Source organism: Bos grunniens, chromosome 15 (genome assembly GCF_055505025.1).
Source record: "Bos grunniens cultivar Pamir isolate PY7600 chromosome 15, Bosgru_T2T1.0, whole genome shotgun sequence".
In the NCBI taxonomy this organism is placed as follows: Eukaryota; Metazoa; Chordata; class Mammalia; order Artiodactyla; family Bovidae; genus Bos; species Bos grunniens.
Window position 1 is genome coordinate 66,932,775 of NC_141179.1, and position 17,874 is coordinate 66,950,648.

Below are 17,874 nucleotides of genomic sequence, written 5' to 3' on the forward strand. Positions count from 1 at the left end.
AAAATATGGAACTAGAAATCCACACTTGTTACATCTGAGAATTGAAATTGAACGATAAGGAGAAAGACAGACAATGAAGTCCATCCTTACTTGAATTTGCATTAGGTTTTGAACTAAAGTTCTCTCTCAAAATAAACTGTTTCTTGTTGCCTGCACAGGGGCACTGCAGGGAGATGTAGTGGGTAGGCCAAGGCAGGATTCAAGTGATTTGGGGTCTCCTGATCAAATGTCTTTGTATACCATCCCACAGCTACAAAAAGTGATGGAATCCAGATGGTAACATAAGCATTTAAAAGGCATAGTGATCAAAGAAATGACGTGTATGGCTTTTCGAGGAATCCAACCCATGTCTATTTTCACTGTAAGGCAGGCCCAGCAATCACTTGAATAATAAACTATAAAGATTCCCCTCCCCCCATAAAAATGTCAGCAGTAGATGGGAGGGAAGGAAAGGTTAATGGCTCTAAAAACACATTTTGTAGATTCTGCCTTCTCATGATAAATGTAAAGGGACAAATACTCTCGGGTGAGAATTGCTTTCCTGCTTGAAGGACTGTGATATGCTTCCCCTCTGGCTGCTCTTATTCTTGGAGCTTCCTCTCTACTTTTCTTAGTGGGAGATAAACAACACTTCAGTTGCAAGCAACAAAATCCAACCCAAGACAGTAGAAGCCCAAGGAAAATCTCCTGAATCACATAACTGAGCATCTTGAAACAAGGCTTGCTTCAGAGATAGACTAATTCCCGGACTCAAACATTGTCTTCAAGATCCAGAATCTCTTTCTTTTCATGCCTTGACAATATTTGCAGACAGGAACTCCCTATCCATAGCAAGACGTTTACAGGGTCTCCAACCTCACACCTCTCATTCAAGTGCAGCAAGGTAGAGTGGGAGTCTCCTTCCCAGAATTCTCAGGGAACTCCGCATTGCCTTCCTAATTGGCTCTACTTAAGTCACATGATTATCAATGAGCCAATCATTGGCAGCCAAAGAAATTCAATGCTCTGATTTGCTTAGACCTAAGTCACATTCTCTATTCCTGAGCTGGGCTCTAATCCTTGTAGAATCACTTGACTGAGAAGGGTAAGGGCTGGTGTGAAATGGAACAGGAACTTATGGTTCTTGCCCTCTGCCCACAAGTTCTCTGCCTGCCTACTATCCATAGAAAAACTTTCAGAGAAGTGAGAATATGCAGAAATAAAGGCAAACCGTCAAAGGAGACCAAATAATAATAGTTTGGTCATTAAGAATAATCAACCAGGATTGAACCCAGGTCGCTCTCATTCTTTACCAGCTGAGCCTCAAGGGAAGCTCAAGAACACTGGAATGGGTAGCCTATCCCTTCTCCAGCAGATCTTTCTGACCCAGGAATCAAACCAGGGTCTCCTGCATTGCAGGCAGGTTCTTTACCAACTGAGCTATCATGGAAGATGGTAAGCATAATCAAGGGCCTCTAATTCCTTCTCAAGGGCTACAGATAATATTCTGAACCTTATCCTGTAAGCTGTCTTATAGATACTGAAACCCCTACCAGGTGGAAGAAGTTAACTACATGATGACCAGACTGTAGCCTTTACATAAGCTGCTACAATTTTGAGAACCAGCTTTAAGGAAATGGGAACAAACCAACCCTGGGACAAGACTAACTTAAAACAATCAAGATGGTGCTGATCAGACCACTAATGACCAATTTCAAGATGACTATCAGAGTTGACTGTATTGTTTCTGCATGTAGCCCCCTCTTTTAGCCTATAAAAGCCCTTGCCCATTAAATGTCTGGGGTGAGCAATCAGTCTTTGGACAGAAGTCCACCCTCCCCACCAGTTGCTGGCATCCAAAATAAAGCAAACTTTGTTTTCCACCAACCTTGGTTCTTTAATGGTTTTTGAGTGGCAAGAAGCCAGATCCCACTCTCTGTTAGAGGTGAAATTGTCAAAAGATGAGGGAATGGATTCTGAATGACCAGAAATCCACAGATGGCTGTCACGGTACCCCTAACTTCCCAAGTCAGCTCCAGAGGATTCTTTAACTGTTTCCCCGAAGAGGCAGTTCAGCAGGCACATCTAATTTCCTATACAGCTTTTCCAACTAACTAGTGGGAATAAAAGCTGATGATATAATGGGAAAGATGGAGGCAAGACCAAGCCTAAAATTGACCAGAATCCAGGGGCAAAGATCTCCAGGGAGAAAAAGACTGCTGGAATGAGGGCTGTGTTACCAGATTCGATGATCATTACGCAGATAGAGCAGCCCAGGACATAGGAACTGGACGCTAAGGATCAGAGATACTTTCTTTCCAGGGAGACTGATCAGGTGGATGCTTCTTCCCCTGTTAGCTCTGGGCCACTTCTCTTCCTCCGCTCTCTTGACACACACATAGATCCTTTTATGATGCTCCATGGAAACCAGAGATGGAATGAATCAAAAGAAGTCAGAGGAACCATTGTTTGCCCTTGTAAAATAACTGAACCCTTGTTAATTTGCTGCCAGCCTTACATCTCTCCCGGAGAGATCCCCATTGGATGGAGGTTGTAAACAGGAAACTTGAAACCCTCAGTCATCCTTTGTATTACTTATTGTCTGTGGGCAGCTGCAGGGGATTCACCATCACAGAGCTTGTGCCTGGGGGGTTGAATCCTAGCGGGGAGATGAGCGGTGTCTATTTCTAAACACCCGGAAGAGAAACCTCTTCAAAAACTAAGTAGAAATGCGGCTCAGGGAATGAGGAAAGAAGCATTTTTAAAGTAGGGGACAGATTTGCCAGAATGGTAAAAATAACTCAGTTTTACATGGTGTACAATCGGCAGGCCCCCACACTGTGGCCAGAAGAAAATTTAAAAATCCCTTCATTTCCTCTAGTAGTGCTAAAGATGGGCCACTGCTGTTGAGAATACTGAAGCATTGGAGTAATAGAAATAAATTGCAAGGTGGAGTGTACTTCAGAATTACTTATGTCTATGTCCAAGGGGACCCTTATTGGAAAAATGGTGCCTAGTGAGGGTTAGGAACTAGGATTCTGGTGCCAGACCACCTGGGTGTGAATCACAGCTCTCATACTCACTAGCTGTGAGACTTTGGAGACATACCACTTAGTCATTCTCTGCCTCAATTTCCTCATCTGTAACTTAGGAATAATAGTTGTACTGGGTTATTGCAAACTCTAAATGAATTCGTATATGTAAAGTACTTAGAAAAATGACTAGCTCGTAGTAAGGACTTGTATATATTGAGGGCTTCCCAGGTGGCGCAGTGGTAAAGAATGTGCCTGCCAATGCAGGAGGCACAAGAGATGCAGATTCAATCCCTGAGTCAGGAAGATCCCTGGAGTAGGAATTGGTAATTTTCTCCAGTAGTCTTGCCTGGAAAATTCCATGGACAAAGGAGCCTGGCTGGCGACAGTTAATGGGTTTGCAGAGTCAGATAGACTGAGCAACTGAGCAAACACACACACACACACACTGCGAGCATTAAATAAGTTATTATATGTACAGTGCTTAGAAAAATGACTAGCTCAGAGTAAATTGTTGTTGGATCACAGTAAGTACTTGTATGTATTAGCTATCATTATCACTAACCACAGAAGTAAATGCAGCAACTTAGTAGAACATTATTGTATTTTCTATATTTCTTTACCCAGGGCACGGGTCACCTCCATGTGGCAGACAAGGGCTGATCCCAGCATGAAGGCAATTTCCTTACTAAGTCTGTATTTCCTTGGGAATGTGGGATGTTTGTCATAGTGGGTGCCTGTGTATCCAACCTCATGCCTGTCTAAGAACCCAGCATCATCACCTCATTCTCTGTACTTGGATCTGCCTCTTACCAGCATGATTAACAACTGAATTTTCTTGGAAACTCTTCCTGAAGAGGTATGAGCTCAACCATTACCTCAGAAATTTCCTCATGGCTGAGCACAGTGGTCAAATATCGGCATGGTTCTCAAATTCTGGAACTTTTCAGTATAGATCTCCAAATCTGGGTTAGTTTTCCCTCCTTTGAAATGCAAAGCCTGTGTGCCTGGGACCTCGGTGGTGTTTGCTCACCAATGTACCTCTGTCTAGTGTCAGGTAGGCACTGGATTTGTTCATCGAGTGAATAAATGCTTGACTGGATGGAATCAGTCTTGACTTTTACTTCACAAAGAGCATCAGCCTCACAGTCCAGGTTGGGTTTCACGCAGTTCCATTTTCTCAGTGATGACTGGTGCACGGGGGAGCTCAGAGTTGCTGGTGCTTTCAGCAGCCTCACAGGGTCTCCATTCTAATTTTCCGTAGCTAGTCACCCCTCACCCCCTCAAATGCCCAAAGTACATTAAAGTGTAGTCTAAATCTCTTCAGGAGCGAAGAAAGGTTTTCTTTAAATAAAAAACAAAATCATTTACCAAATGAAACATCTCTCACAGAAGGGACCCAATGGATTCCTAGGTACATTCAATAAAAATCAAGGTGTTATCTTCTAGGTTATTTGATCCTGTGGGGTCTCTGTACCTTCATTACATTGAGCTGTTTTACTACTTTGTACGTGGTAACAAATCAATGCCAACTCAAATAATTATTTTCTGTAGGTGTATGTAAGAAGTTTATCTTGCCTCTTAGCAAACTACCACAAGTTTAACAACTTACAGTAACATCAGTTTAGTATCTTGAATTTCCTGTAGGTCAGGAGTCCAGGCTGTCAGCTGGGTCTTCTGCCCAAGTTCTCATCAGGCGGACGTCCAGGTGTTGACCCGGTCTCATCTGGGCCTTGGGTTCCAGGATTGCTGGCGGCTGGCAGGATTCATCTTGCAGTCCTGCTTTCTTGCTGGCCGTCAGCTCTCAGATTCTAGAGGCTGCCTGCCATTTCCTGTCACGTGGCCTCCACTACTTGGCAATCTGTCTCTCAAAGGCCAGCAGACTCTTTCACACTTCAAATCTCTTCCTTCAGAAAGGGTCCAGTATCTTTTGAGGGTTCACTTGATTAGGTCAGACCCATTCAGGCTAATTTCCTTTTTTATTAATTCAGAGTCTCAGAGGTTTAATTACACCTGCAAAATCCCTTCACTTCACCTTTGTCATCTAATGTAACCTAATCATAAGAAATTCATCATAGTCACACTTTTCTCAGTCCTGCCCATGCTCCAGGGGAGGGGATTATTCAGGATGTATACACGAGGGGGGCTTCCCAGGTGGCGCTAGTGGTAAAGAACCCGCCTGCCAATGCAGGAGACATAAGAGATGTGGGTTCAATCCCTGGGTCGGGAAGATGCCCTGGAGGAGGGCATGGCAACCCACTCCAGTTTTCTTGCCTGGAAAACCCCCATAAACAGAGAAGCCTGACAGGCTATAGTCCATATGATCTCAGAGAGTTGGACACGACTGAAGCAGCCATGCACGCATACACCAGGGGGCAGACAGCTCAAAGTCCTTCCTACCCCACCATGCAAATAGTTGTGAAAATTGTCCCACCAGCTTCCATCAAGCCTGTTTTACATCTATGAGACAAATTTATATCAGCCTATATGTGTACGCACCTGCTTTTTTAATTCTCCCTTCAGTTCCTTAATGAACGAGTCAAACAAAATCTTTGACCCGTGTTCATTTTTTATTTGTATGAGTCATGACTTTAAAAATATTCTCATTTAATTTTACATTTAAAATACATTTAAATTTTTATTCATTTGGCTGTGCCACGCCTTAGTCGAAGCATACAAATTCTTAGTTGTGGCATGTGGGATCCAGTTCCAGTATCAGGGATCGAACCCAGGACCCCTGCATTGGGAGCACAGAGTCATGGCCACCAGATAACCAGGGAAGTCCCTTGGCATCACTTTTAGAATAATTCTTTTCATAGTTTCTCTTACAACAGATGTGCTGCCTACTTTTACATGTATAACTAAAGGGCTCTTTCCCACTTCCAGAAATTACCTCAAACAAGTGTTCAAATTGTCCCTCTTGACACAGAATACCATTTGCTGTTTTGAAAGGATGGTGCTTCTAGATTTTACTAATCTCACTTTAAGTGAGTCAATCCTGGCACCCAATACCACTACTATTGTCTTAGCATTAAAAGGGGCAAATAACAGCCCCACCTTACCACCTTTTGATTAACTTCCTTGCTATGCACAAAAAATTATCAAAGGTCCCTGCTGACACTTTCTCTTGGAATCCTAATATTCTATGATTTTGATACTGGGATGTACCAAGAATCTTCTCCACTTCGTGTTCAAAATGAGGCTCTTTTCTCACCACTAGCAGTGATTTTGAGGGAAAAAAATGTCAGCAAAATTAGGGGATACTACTTGTGCTTAGCATGGTAGGTGTTCAGTAAACGGCGGCCGTCTTCTTCCTTTCCAGCCTCACTGTGGTGAAGAGCCACCAGAGAAAAGACATGGGTTCCCTCCTTACCTTGGCATCAAGCCCCTTGAAGGCAGGACAAATGTCTCCTAAGTGAGTATGGCTCATAGCTCACTCCTGCTTGCCTTCCTAAGCAAAGCAAAATCTTGCTTTGGTCAGAGAAATAAATGAAAGCATCATAGCAGTTAAATAGTACATAGTAGCTCTATCAGTACAGTCTTCTCCAGTCTGCTCACGGTGTCATATGTGAATGCTTACTGGGCCTACCCATTCGGACTCCATAAACTGTGTAAGACGGAAGGAATGATTCAGATCAGTCTGGCAGAGTACAAGGCCACAGGAATTGTATTTTGCTTCCTTTTTTTTCAGCCAGGAGCCAGGCTGACATTCTGGACAATCATAACAAAACAATTCTTCTGTCTACATTTAAAAGGTATCCATCCAATGTTCCCCCCACCCAACTCCCTGTTACCTCCCTCTTAAGTTCCCCTGTCATTGCCCCTGTCTTCAAAAGCAAAGACTGTACCATCAAAGCTTTTGCCTCCAAAGCCATTAGCAAATATTGAATATGTTTCAACCAGGTATGTTCTGGAGAGAGAGCAAATCCACAACAGCCCTTATCCATTTTTCATTACTGCATGGTAAGGATGACACAACAAGCTAATTTAGGAAAAGTGTTAAAGAGGGAAGATGAGGGAGGAGGTCTAGCTTGCAACCTACAACTTGAAAAGGCATTCAAGTGTGAGAAATGCAAACCTTTGAAATTGCTTCCAGATCCACCGTAGATTGTTAGCTAATTGTATTGATTAGTTTTATGTAATTTATTTGTTAGAATTTCTGCTAATGGACACTTCTGAATCATCTTCTGCATTTAGTGTAGCTAATACTCATGGATCAAGTCATTGATTTATAGGTTATCTACTTTGCTGCTAAATGATTCTCTATGATTGCTTTTTTTTATTACACATTTTTAATCCTGGAGCAGCTTCTATTGTGTCCCATTACACTAATGGAAATTATTGATATGGAAATTACCAGACACTGAGCTTACGAATTCTATGATACACAACAGCATTCCATTTCTTCAAGTGGTAGAATTGTTCCTGTATAATTAGCAGTAAATATTGACATGTCAGTGAAATTAGTTAATTAACTTAACTCAAAGCAAAAGAAGAAACATCTTTAGAAAGGAAAGGAAATACCAAATATTTGGCATTACTGTGCATACTTTGTTAAAGATAAATATAGCAAGTTTGGTATTTATGTTTAACACTTTGGGTTGAAAACTCTTCAGCACCCCTAGGGAAACACAAGAGTGTTTTTGATTATAGTTTTTGTAAACATACCCATGTTACAGATAGAAAAATTAGCCTCATCATTGCTAATATCTGCATTGGGTTATCCAATATGGTGGCCATTAGCCAGAAATTTATGTTGAACTCTCGAAATATGGGTCATCCAAATTAAGACCTGTTGTAATTATAAAATGTACACTGAATTTTGAAGACTTAGTATGAAAAAAAAATGTAAATACCTAATTAACATTTTAATGTTTATGGAGCATTTTAATGTTCAATGTGTTGAACATTCAATATGTGGAAATAACAGTATTTTAAATAGTCAATAATAATAAAATGTACTATTGAAATTAATTTTATCTCTTTTTCTTTCTTATTTTTTTTGTTTGACTACTGCTACTGCTAAGTCGCTTCAGTCGTGTCCAACTCTGTGCGACCCCAGAGACAGCAGCCCACCAGGCTCCCCCATTCCTGGGGTTCTCCAGGCAAGAACACTAGAGTGGGTTGCCATTTCCTTCTCCAATGCATGAAAGTGAAAAGTGAAAGTGAAGTCGCTCAGTTGTGTCCGACCCTCAGTGACTCCATGGACTGCAGCTTTCCAGGCTCCTCCGTCCATGGGATTTTCCAGGCAAGAGTTCTGGAGTGGGGTGCCATTGCCTTCTAGGAAAGTTTAAGTTATATATGTGATTCACATTATATTTCCACGGGATAGCACAAGTCCTAACTGGATAGTGTCTAGTGCTGTGCTGACCAATAAAGTAGCAAATAGCCCCACATGGCAATTATATTTAATTCTAAATTACTTAAAATTAAATTCAATTTAAAATTCAGTTCCTCAGTTGTACCAGGCGTAGGTCAAGTGCTGTTGCCATACATGGCTAGTAGCTACCATTCTGGACAATACAGGTAGAAAGGATAGAGTCCTGGAAAGTTCTACTGGAAAGCACTGGTCTAGCTCATCACTGAGCAGGTACTGGAACTGAGAATGCCTCTCTGCTAAACCCTTGTCCACTGAGATTGTAATGAAAATAAACATGTCATAGTAAAGGTAAAACTGTGCAAATAGTGATAGCAGGTGGGTGGCAGTGATGGTTATTAAATAAGGGATTTGTCCTTGGAAATTCTCCTCTTCTAAGTGCTGCTCAGGGTAAAACTTCAGAGACAATGTTTATCCATTTGGGTGACCACCTAATTCTGATGGACAGAAAAGATGTGAATTAGGTGGAAAAAACAAGAAACAATTAGGATGTTTTATTAAGTATTAGGCAACACGAGCTACCATGTCAGCTCTAATACCCTCTTTGTAGGTATCTGATGTCCAAAGAAGTTAGGCTGCAGAACAGGCTGTATGTCTACCCGCCAGAGGACACCAGTGTTTGATCCCCTGGGCTGTTTCCCTGAGGTTGAGTCATGAGCGGGGTCTGTTGGTCTGGAGGTTAGGGGCCTGCGCTCTGGAGGGGGAGGTCACAGATGTGAAAGTAAGCACTTAAGGGGTAATTTTTATAAAGTCAAGAGTCAAAATGATTCTTAAGCCAACACCTTCAGAACCACAAGCCCAAATTCATTTCTTTAGTCTCTCTTTGATTTTGTCTGTGACCTCTTCTCCCTAGAACCAGAGAAGGTCCAGGCATAGTCTAAAAAATAAGGGCAGGAGAAAAAGGGGGAAATGAACCAGAGTTTCTCTTTTGCTTTCTTTGTCACACTCTCCTTTTAGTGATGAAAGGTGGATAGGCGTCACATTTATTTAAAGTATACACAAAGACAGGTGTCCCTGTTGGCTCAGACAGTAACGATCCTCCTGCAATACAGGACACCCGGGTTCGATCCCTGGGTCGGGAAGGTCCCCTGGAGAAGGGAATGGGTACTCACTCCAGTATTCTTCATGGAGAGTTCCATGGACAGAGGAGCCTGGCAGGCTCCATGGGGTCACAAAGAGTTGGAGACAACTGAGTGACTAAGACTTGCGCTTCACTTCTTACACGATGGAGTTGCAGTTCTGTTTCCTTTTCTTTTGTTTGTTTGTCCATAAGTGAAGATACCAAGGGAATTTGTTATGATTGTCTTGTTTTTAGATAAGGAAACCAAGCCTCAGAGTGATTAAGTCCATCGTCCAAGACCACTAGCTGGTTAGTGGCTAAGCCAGAACTTAAACGCAGGTCTCCCTCGAGCCAAACTCTGTTTTACATAAAAATACCTCTCTGGGACAGGCTTCCCAGGTGCTGCTGCTGCTAAGTCGCTTCAGTCGTGGCCGACTCTTTGCGATCCCATAAAGGCAGCCCACCAGGCTCCTCCATCCCTGGGACTCTCCAGGCAAGAACACTGGAGTGGGTTGCCATTTCCTTCTCCAATGCATGAAAGTGAAAAGTGAAAGTGAAGTCACTCAGTCGTGTCCGACTCTTAGCAACCCCATGGACTACAGGCCACTGGGCTCCTCCGTCCATGGGATTTTCCGGCAAGAGTACTGGAGTGGGATGCCATTGCCTTCTCCACAGGTGGTGCCAGTGGTAAAGAACCTGCCTGCCAATGCAGGACACATGAGATGCCGGTTCAATTCCTGGGTCCGGAAGATGCTCTGGAGGAGAGCATAACAACCCACTCCAGTATTATTGCCTGGAGAATCCCATAGACAAAGGGGCCTGGTGGGTTATAGTCCATGGGTTCACACAGAGTTGGACACGACTGAAGTGACTTAGCACACACACCTCTCTGGGGCACCCAAGACCTGGCACAACGGGATTTCTTTTGCCAGCATTAAGGTGGGCATAAGTGAGTTAATACTGTCTATTGCTTCTGAGGTGCATTACTGAGCCTGTGGGAGTCTCCACAGACTGGAGTATAGAGGCTGAGAACCTTTGTTTTGTCACTGATAAATGATCTGCAGACTCTTAATCCTGGTTGCATATCCTCATCTGTAAAGCTGTTGGCATATTTGCACTGAGCAGATCGCTCTATGCCAGTTTAGCTTCCCATGGCAGTTGGGTTTTTTTATTGAAGATTTTATAAAGCTGAGTATAAAATGGGAATGTTTTCATAAATGCTTAAGCATCTTTAGCGAGGCTAATTTATAGAATTTAAATGTTCCTCTTAGGCAGTTTAAACCCAAATTCCCCAGCAGCAGAGACTGGAGGCTGAGAAACAGGAAACTGCTCCATTTCATTGTTCGTGCTCAACAATAAAAAATTAAATGGCCTAAAAAGTGCAAGCCAGAGAGAAATTTTTAGATAGACATTCTCTCCTCTGAACTTGAGTGATGGTGATGAACACAAAAATTGGATGTGTCTCTTCTTCCCACCGTACCCTCCCCCACCCCCACTGAGCCTGGCAGTCATGTCTTGGACCTCTGGGGTGACCCAGTCTGCATGGCACAGTGCTGGCCTCGATACCCAGCCAGTCATTCAGGTCACCTCACCAGGAGCTGTCTTCTAGCCTTCCCTTGGGAAAGTCAGGACCAGCAGTGAAGAACTGTTCTGGGGAGCCACAACCAGGCCCTTCTGCACCGTCAGCTAGAGAGCTTAGCACTGAGCCAGTCTGCAGGAATTTTCCCATTGTGAGACTGTTTTTGAGCTACTTTCTGCTTCTATTTTATATCCCCATCCCTGGTTTAGTGCCTGTTTTTGTTTCCAAATTATGAGACGGCATGAAATCTGCCTTCTCTCTTCTCCTGTGGAGCCAGGCGGTATATATAAATAAGTAGGTGTATAATACATCAAAAGAGCAGGTCTTTCTCCTCGCTTCTTATCTATGGCTTTAGGAGTTCAATGCCTTCCTTTTGTCTCTTGTCCCTTAACCCCCATCACATGCAAAGGATGCTAAATCCTTTCTGGATACAATGACTTTTTTTTTAAATTGTGCATAGCTGACCCTATCCTAGCCTTCAGATCAAGAGATTAGGGACACTGTATACTAATAAGACTAATTCCACAACTAACACTGAATAAGTGCTTATGCTCTGAAAAGTGCCTTATAAAAGATACCTCATCCCTTTTAATTCTCACAGCAATTCTCATTCTCATTTGGCAAATGAGAAACAGGATCAGAAAAATCCTGTAATATATTCAAGGCCTTACGTGTGGCTCATGAATGGCAGGGTAGGCACCTTGGTCCAAGACGTGTATGTCTCAAATGCCATGCTGAGTGGAAGGCCAGTTTTCCAAACTGCCCATGATGGAACAGAAAGACATTCCTCAGACTGGCCTCCAGGCTGACCGAGACCAGAAGACAAGGGAAATTCAAGCTGTTTTTTAGGCCCTCAGTCATGTCCAACTCTTTGTGACCCCATAGACTGCAGCGTGCCAGGTTCCTCTGTCCTCCACTATCTCCCAGAGTCTGTTCAAACTCACACCCATTGTGTTTATGATGCCATCCAACCATCTTGACCTTTGTCGTCCCCTTCTTCTCCTGCCCTCAATCTTTCCCAGCATCAGGGTCTCTTCCAATGAGTCAGTTCCTTGCATCAGGTAGCCAAAGTATAGGAGCTTCAGCTTCAGTCCTTCCAGTGAATATTCAGGATTGATTTCCTTTAGAATTGACTGGTTTGGTCTCCTTGCTGTACAAGTCAGGTACCTCTCATTAAGTGACATAGCTCTGTATTTGGAAATTGTGTTAGTTCAGGCTAAGGTGGACTCTGCTACAATAATAGATCCCAAAGTGTTAGTGGCTTCACAAAATAAAGGTTCATTCTGCTCATGCAGAATCCATCGTGGAAGACCAGGCTGGATGGAGACACTGTGTGTGCGTGTGTGTGTGTGCACTTCGGTTGACAGCCTGAATGGGAAGAAGCCTCCAGATGCTTCCTGCTTTTAACATTTGAAGACACCTCCAGCTCCTCTCATCCCCAGGGTCAATTTGACTCCACCCACCATAACAAGAGCTTTTCTAGGAGACTGGACAGTGGGGCTGCTTCAGGTTTCATAGGTCACAGGTTCAAACCCTATAGAGGAACTGCTTTCAATAAGACTTCTGTTAACATTGAAGGGGGTGGGAAATGGACCTGGGAATGCTTTCCTCACTTTCCTTTCTTTGCCTCATTAATTATTCTACTGGGAAAAGTAACAAGGTTGCCCCAGACATGGGGAGAGAGATAAGTCATCCCACTGTGTCCTATCTGAAGTGTTCTCTAGGGAATGCATGAGCCTATTAAAATGATTACTATTTGGGGGGTGGCTGGTTCTGAATCTATAGCAAGCCTAGCAGCATACACAGTGGATTTACACACATTGCAGGGTATCCCTTTCAGTCATTCAACAAATATGTACTGAGCACATACTAGGAGCCAGGTGCTACTCGGGGTATACTTCAGTGAGCAAAACAGATAAAAACTCCTGTCCTCACATTCAACAGGGAAAATCGTTCCTGGCTTTTCCAAACAATCATTTGAAATATGCTTTTCTGGGAACAAAAGTAACATTTTCTTAATGTATAAAATTTAGTAAATGTAAAACATGTTTAGGAAATACAAAAAAATCCAACAGAAAATGATAATCACCATGCAACAATAATGTATGACTACTAACCACTGTATTGCCTTACATACAAGCACACGTGCGTGTTACTCTCCAAACTGGAGTCACATTATGTATTCAGTTTTATATCCTACTTTTTTTTTTTTCTAGTTAGAGTGTATTACAAGCTTAGTCCATATTTCAGTTCAGTTAAGTCGCTCAATCGTGTCTGACTCTTTGCAACCCCATGGATTGCAGCACACCAGATCTCCCTGTCCATCACCAACTCCTAGAGTTTACTCAAACTCATGTCCACTGAGTCGGTGATGCTATCCAACCATCTCATCCTCTGGCGTCCCCTTCTCCTCCCGCCTTCAATCTTTCCCAGCATCAGAGTCTTTTCCAATGAGTCAGCTCTTCGCATCAGATGGCCAAAGTATTGGAGTTTCAGCTTCAACATCAGTTCTTCCAATGAATATTCAGGGCTGATTTCCTTTAGGATGGACTGGTTGGATCTCCTTGCAGTCCAAGGGACTCCCAAGAGCCTTTTCCAACACCACAGTTCAAAAGCATCAATTCTTTGGTGCTCAGCTTTCTTTATACTCCAATTCTTACATCCATACATGACTACTGGAAAACCATAGCCTTGACTAGATGGACCTTTGTTGGCAAAGTAATGACTCTGCTTTTTAATATGCTGTCTAGGTTGGTCATAACTTTCCTTCCAAGGAGTAAGCGTCTTTTAATTTCATGGCTGCAGTCACCATCTGCAGTGATTTTAGAGTCCCCCCAAATAAAGTCTGCCTCTGTTCCCATTGTTTCTCCACCTATTTGCCATGAAGTGGTGGGAACAGATGTCGAGATCTTGGTTTTCTGAATGTTGAGCTTTAAGCCAACTTTTTCACTCTCCTCTTTCACTTTCATCAAGAGGCTCTCTAGTTCTTCTTCGCTTTCTGCCATAAGCGTGGTATCATCTGCATATCTGAGGTTATTGATATTTCTCCTGGCAATCTTGATTCCAGCTTGTGCTTCATCCAGCCCAGCATTTCTCATGATGTACTCTCCATATAAGTTAAATAAGCAGGGTGACAATATACAGCCTTGATGTACTCCTTTTCCTATTTGGAACCAGTCCATATTTGGGCTACTTGTAACAAAATACCTGAGACTGAGTGACTTATAAACAACAGAAATGTCTTTATCATGGTTCTGGAAGCTGAGAAGTTCAAGATCAGTATGCCTGCAAACTGGTTGTCTGGTGAGAATCCGTTTCCTGATTCATAGACGGCATCATTTTGTTGTGTCCTCACCTGTAGGAAGGTGGGAGGGAGCTCTCTTGGAGCGTCTTACATAAGGGCACTAATCTCATCTGTCACAGCTCCACCCTCATGACCTAATCATCTCCCAAAGACCCACCTCCTAATACCATCACACTGGGGGTTAAGATTTCAACTTTTGAATTTTAAGGTGACAAATATTCAGACCATAGCACAAGCTTTTCTCACACCACAAAATTATGATTTTTTTACTGGCTGCATATTGTTCTAGCCTGTAGCAATACCAACTATTTAACCATTTTGGAACTAGTTTATATTTCAGTTGATTCCAAATTTTTACCAAACTCAGAAATGCCTTGAAAAACAATCTTATACATGAATCTTCAGCCACATCTCTGAATAGATGTTTAGAACATAATCAAAGAAGTGGGATTACTGATTCAAAGGGTGTGCAAATGTTCAGATTCTTGACAAATATTGCCAGGTTGCTTTCCAGGGTGTTAGCACCAATTTACATTCTCACCTGTATTTTGTGAGATGCCATTCTCCTGCCAATATTCAGTATGAGAATGTTTCTAATCTGTGCCAATTTGTTACACTGAAGAATGGCATTTCATTTTAAGACTGGTGCACTGCCTAAGTTGCTCAATAATTATTGGGATTTGCTTAAACCTGAGTTTTGATCCCAGCTCTGGCACATTTTAACAAAATATGCAACCCCTCTAAACATCAGTTTTCTTTCCATCAAATGGTGATAGTTATTCTGACTTCTTGGGTATTGAGTGAATTAAATATATTCAGGTTTATAAACTATTCAACACCGTGTCTGTCACAGAACAAATAAATGGTAGCTATTATCATAGGTGTTATTCACAACTTTAGAATTATCAACACATGAACCGTTCCGGCCTTTTTTCTTCCCTCTGTGTCTTAATGAAAATTTTGATTTTGCTCTACCACATTTCTTTCCCTTTAAATCTCCCCTGAAAGGGGGCTGCAATTTGGTGGGTGGGGTGGGGGGGGCTTTTGTTAATTAGAATTAGTACAAATGAGAGAAAAAAGTACAGTTGATGACAGCATTGAACATGGACCTGGTTGGTTACAATCAGGCTGGTGGTGGCTGGACTTAGATGGGTGGTTCTGCTTCAGACTGTGGGCTGACTAAGCTTAGATCCAGACTGTGAATGGGTTCAGATCTGCCTCAAGTATCCCTGATTTGGGGCCTGTATGGAATGAGCAGAAAATACCCAGCTGTGTTCTTACGCTAGCTCACCAGAACAAACAAGGTCAAGTAAAACTTACAAGCGTATTTAACGCCTCTGCTCCAGTCACACGTGTGTATGTAGTTGCTCAGTCATGCCCAAATCTTTGTGCCCCCATGGACTGTAGCCTACTGGGCTCCTCTGTCCATGGGATTTTCAGGCTAGAATACTGGAGTGGGTTGCCATTCCCTACTCCAGGGGATCTTGCTGACCCAGGGATTGAACCTGAGTATCATTTGTTTCCTGCATCGCAGGCAGATTCTTTACCCACTGAGCCATCAGGGAAGCCCCTGCTCTAGTTACATCCGCTAATACTCCACTGGCCAAAGCGAGTCACCTGGCCCAGGCCAACATCAGTGTCGGGGAGAGGTCTCTTTCCCCACAGTTGGAAAGGGAAGGGAGCAAATATGTGCCGAACAAATGACCATAATGAATGTTTCCAGGAAATTTCAGGAGGAGGGTGCTAGACAGGGTGTTGTGTAGGGAAGCTGGGAGAAAAGAAAAGTGATCATGAGGCATGTTGGGTATGGGTGAGATTTCACAAATTAGAATTCTTTTAATTTCCAAAAGTCTTCAGTTAAGACCTTGTAGATTACTTTTTGTCTGTCTGGATTGGGCTTTATTAAATGGTACTTCCCCTTGGGACTGATCTTACGGTGTAGTGGCTAACATAATGTCACTTAACGGAAATAGTTACTATCTCTTTTACTGTCAACCTTACGTAGCTCTTCCTCTTTGCATATCTTGGAACTCTGAAGCATTTTCTGATGGTTCAGTTTCTTTTCCATCCACTGATAAAAAAGTGCATATTGGTTCAGTTGCTAAGTCATGTTTGACTCTTTGTGACCCGATGGACTGCAGCACACCAGGCCTGCCTATCCATCACCAATTCCTGGAGCTTGCTCAAACTCATGTCCGTCAAGTCGGTGATGCCAACTAACCATCTCATCCTCTGTCGTCCCCTTCTCCTCCTGCCTTCAATTTTCCCCAGCATCAGGGTCTTCTCCAATGAATCAGTTCTTCGCATCAGGTGGCCAAAGTATTGGAGTTTTAGCTTCAGCATCAGTCCTTCCAATGAATATTCCAAGATTGATTTCCTTTAGGATGGACTGGTTTGATCTCCTTGCAGTCCAAGAGACTCTCAAGAGTCTTCTCCAACACCACAGTTCAAAAGCATCAATTCTTCGGCACTCAGCTTTCTTTATAGTCCAACTCTCACATCCATACATGACCACTGGGAAAACCATAGCTTTGACTAGATGACCTTTGTCAGCAAGTAATGTCTCTGCTTTTTAGTATGCTGTCTAGGTTGGTCATAGCTTTTCTTCCAAAGTGCATATAGGGACTTCCTAGTTGTAAATTACCAAGCAGAAGTACAGTCTTCAAAGAACGAGTATCAGATGCAGCATTGCCAACTCATCTAAAGCAGGGCAGACATCAAATTTAAGAAAACTTGGAAAGACGGTGCAAGGGTAGGGAATGGGAGCAACCAACTGGGTTTCAATCATGCCTCAGAAGCTAGAAATTTACTCACAGAACCTTCCAGTGAAATCAAATAGACAGTGAGCACAAGGTGTGATACTGGGGAGACAGAGCCCAAAGAGCTTTGAGTAGAACCGTGTCATTTTAGTGGCCTTTATTGTCTGTGTAAAAAGTTTCCCCTCACCTTCCTGGAGACCGTTTACCAGGAACCTGATCTCTGGGTTTGCTTAACTCTGAGGATGACTGGTACATTGCATGCATAACGTTATCCCCACGTTCCCAGTAGGATGAGAACCCAGATAGTAAATTCATCCCAAATTTTAATTCTCATCCACTCTGATTCTAGGCAGGCCAGCTGCACACTGGCTGTATCAGCTCTGCTTCTTCATCCAAATGTTACATGCCTATAACTTTACCCAAATCATTTTTGCTTTGTTTCAGAGAAAGCCATGCTTTTGACCTCTTAAAAAAATCCAAGCCCAGAAGAATCATAGATCGTGTAGAGAATTACACTAAATAATTGGTCCACAGCCTTCCTAGTGCTGTGGGGTGGGGCCTCAGGTACCCTCAGTATCCATTGGGCTTTCACTAGAATAATAGCAACTTTGTTGTTATTCTTAAATTGCTAAACTGTGTCTGACTCTTTGCCACCCCATGGACTGCCACTGGCCAGGCTCCTCTAACCATGGGATTCTCCAGGCAAGAATACTGGAGTGTGTTGCCATGCACTCCTCCAGGGGATCTACTCTACCCAGGGATCTAACCCGGGTCTTCTGCATCA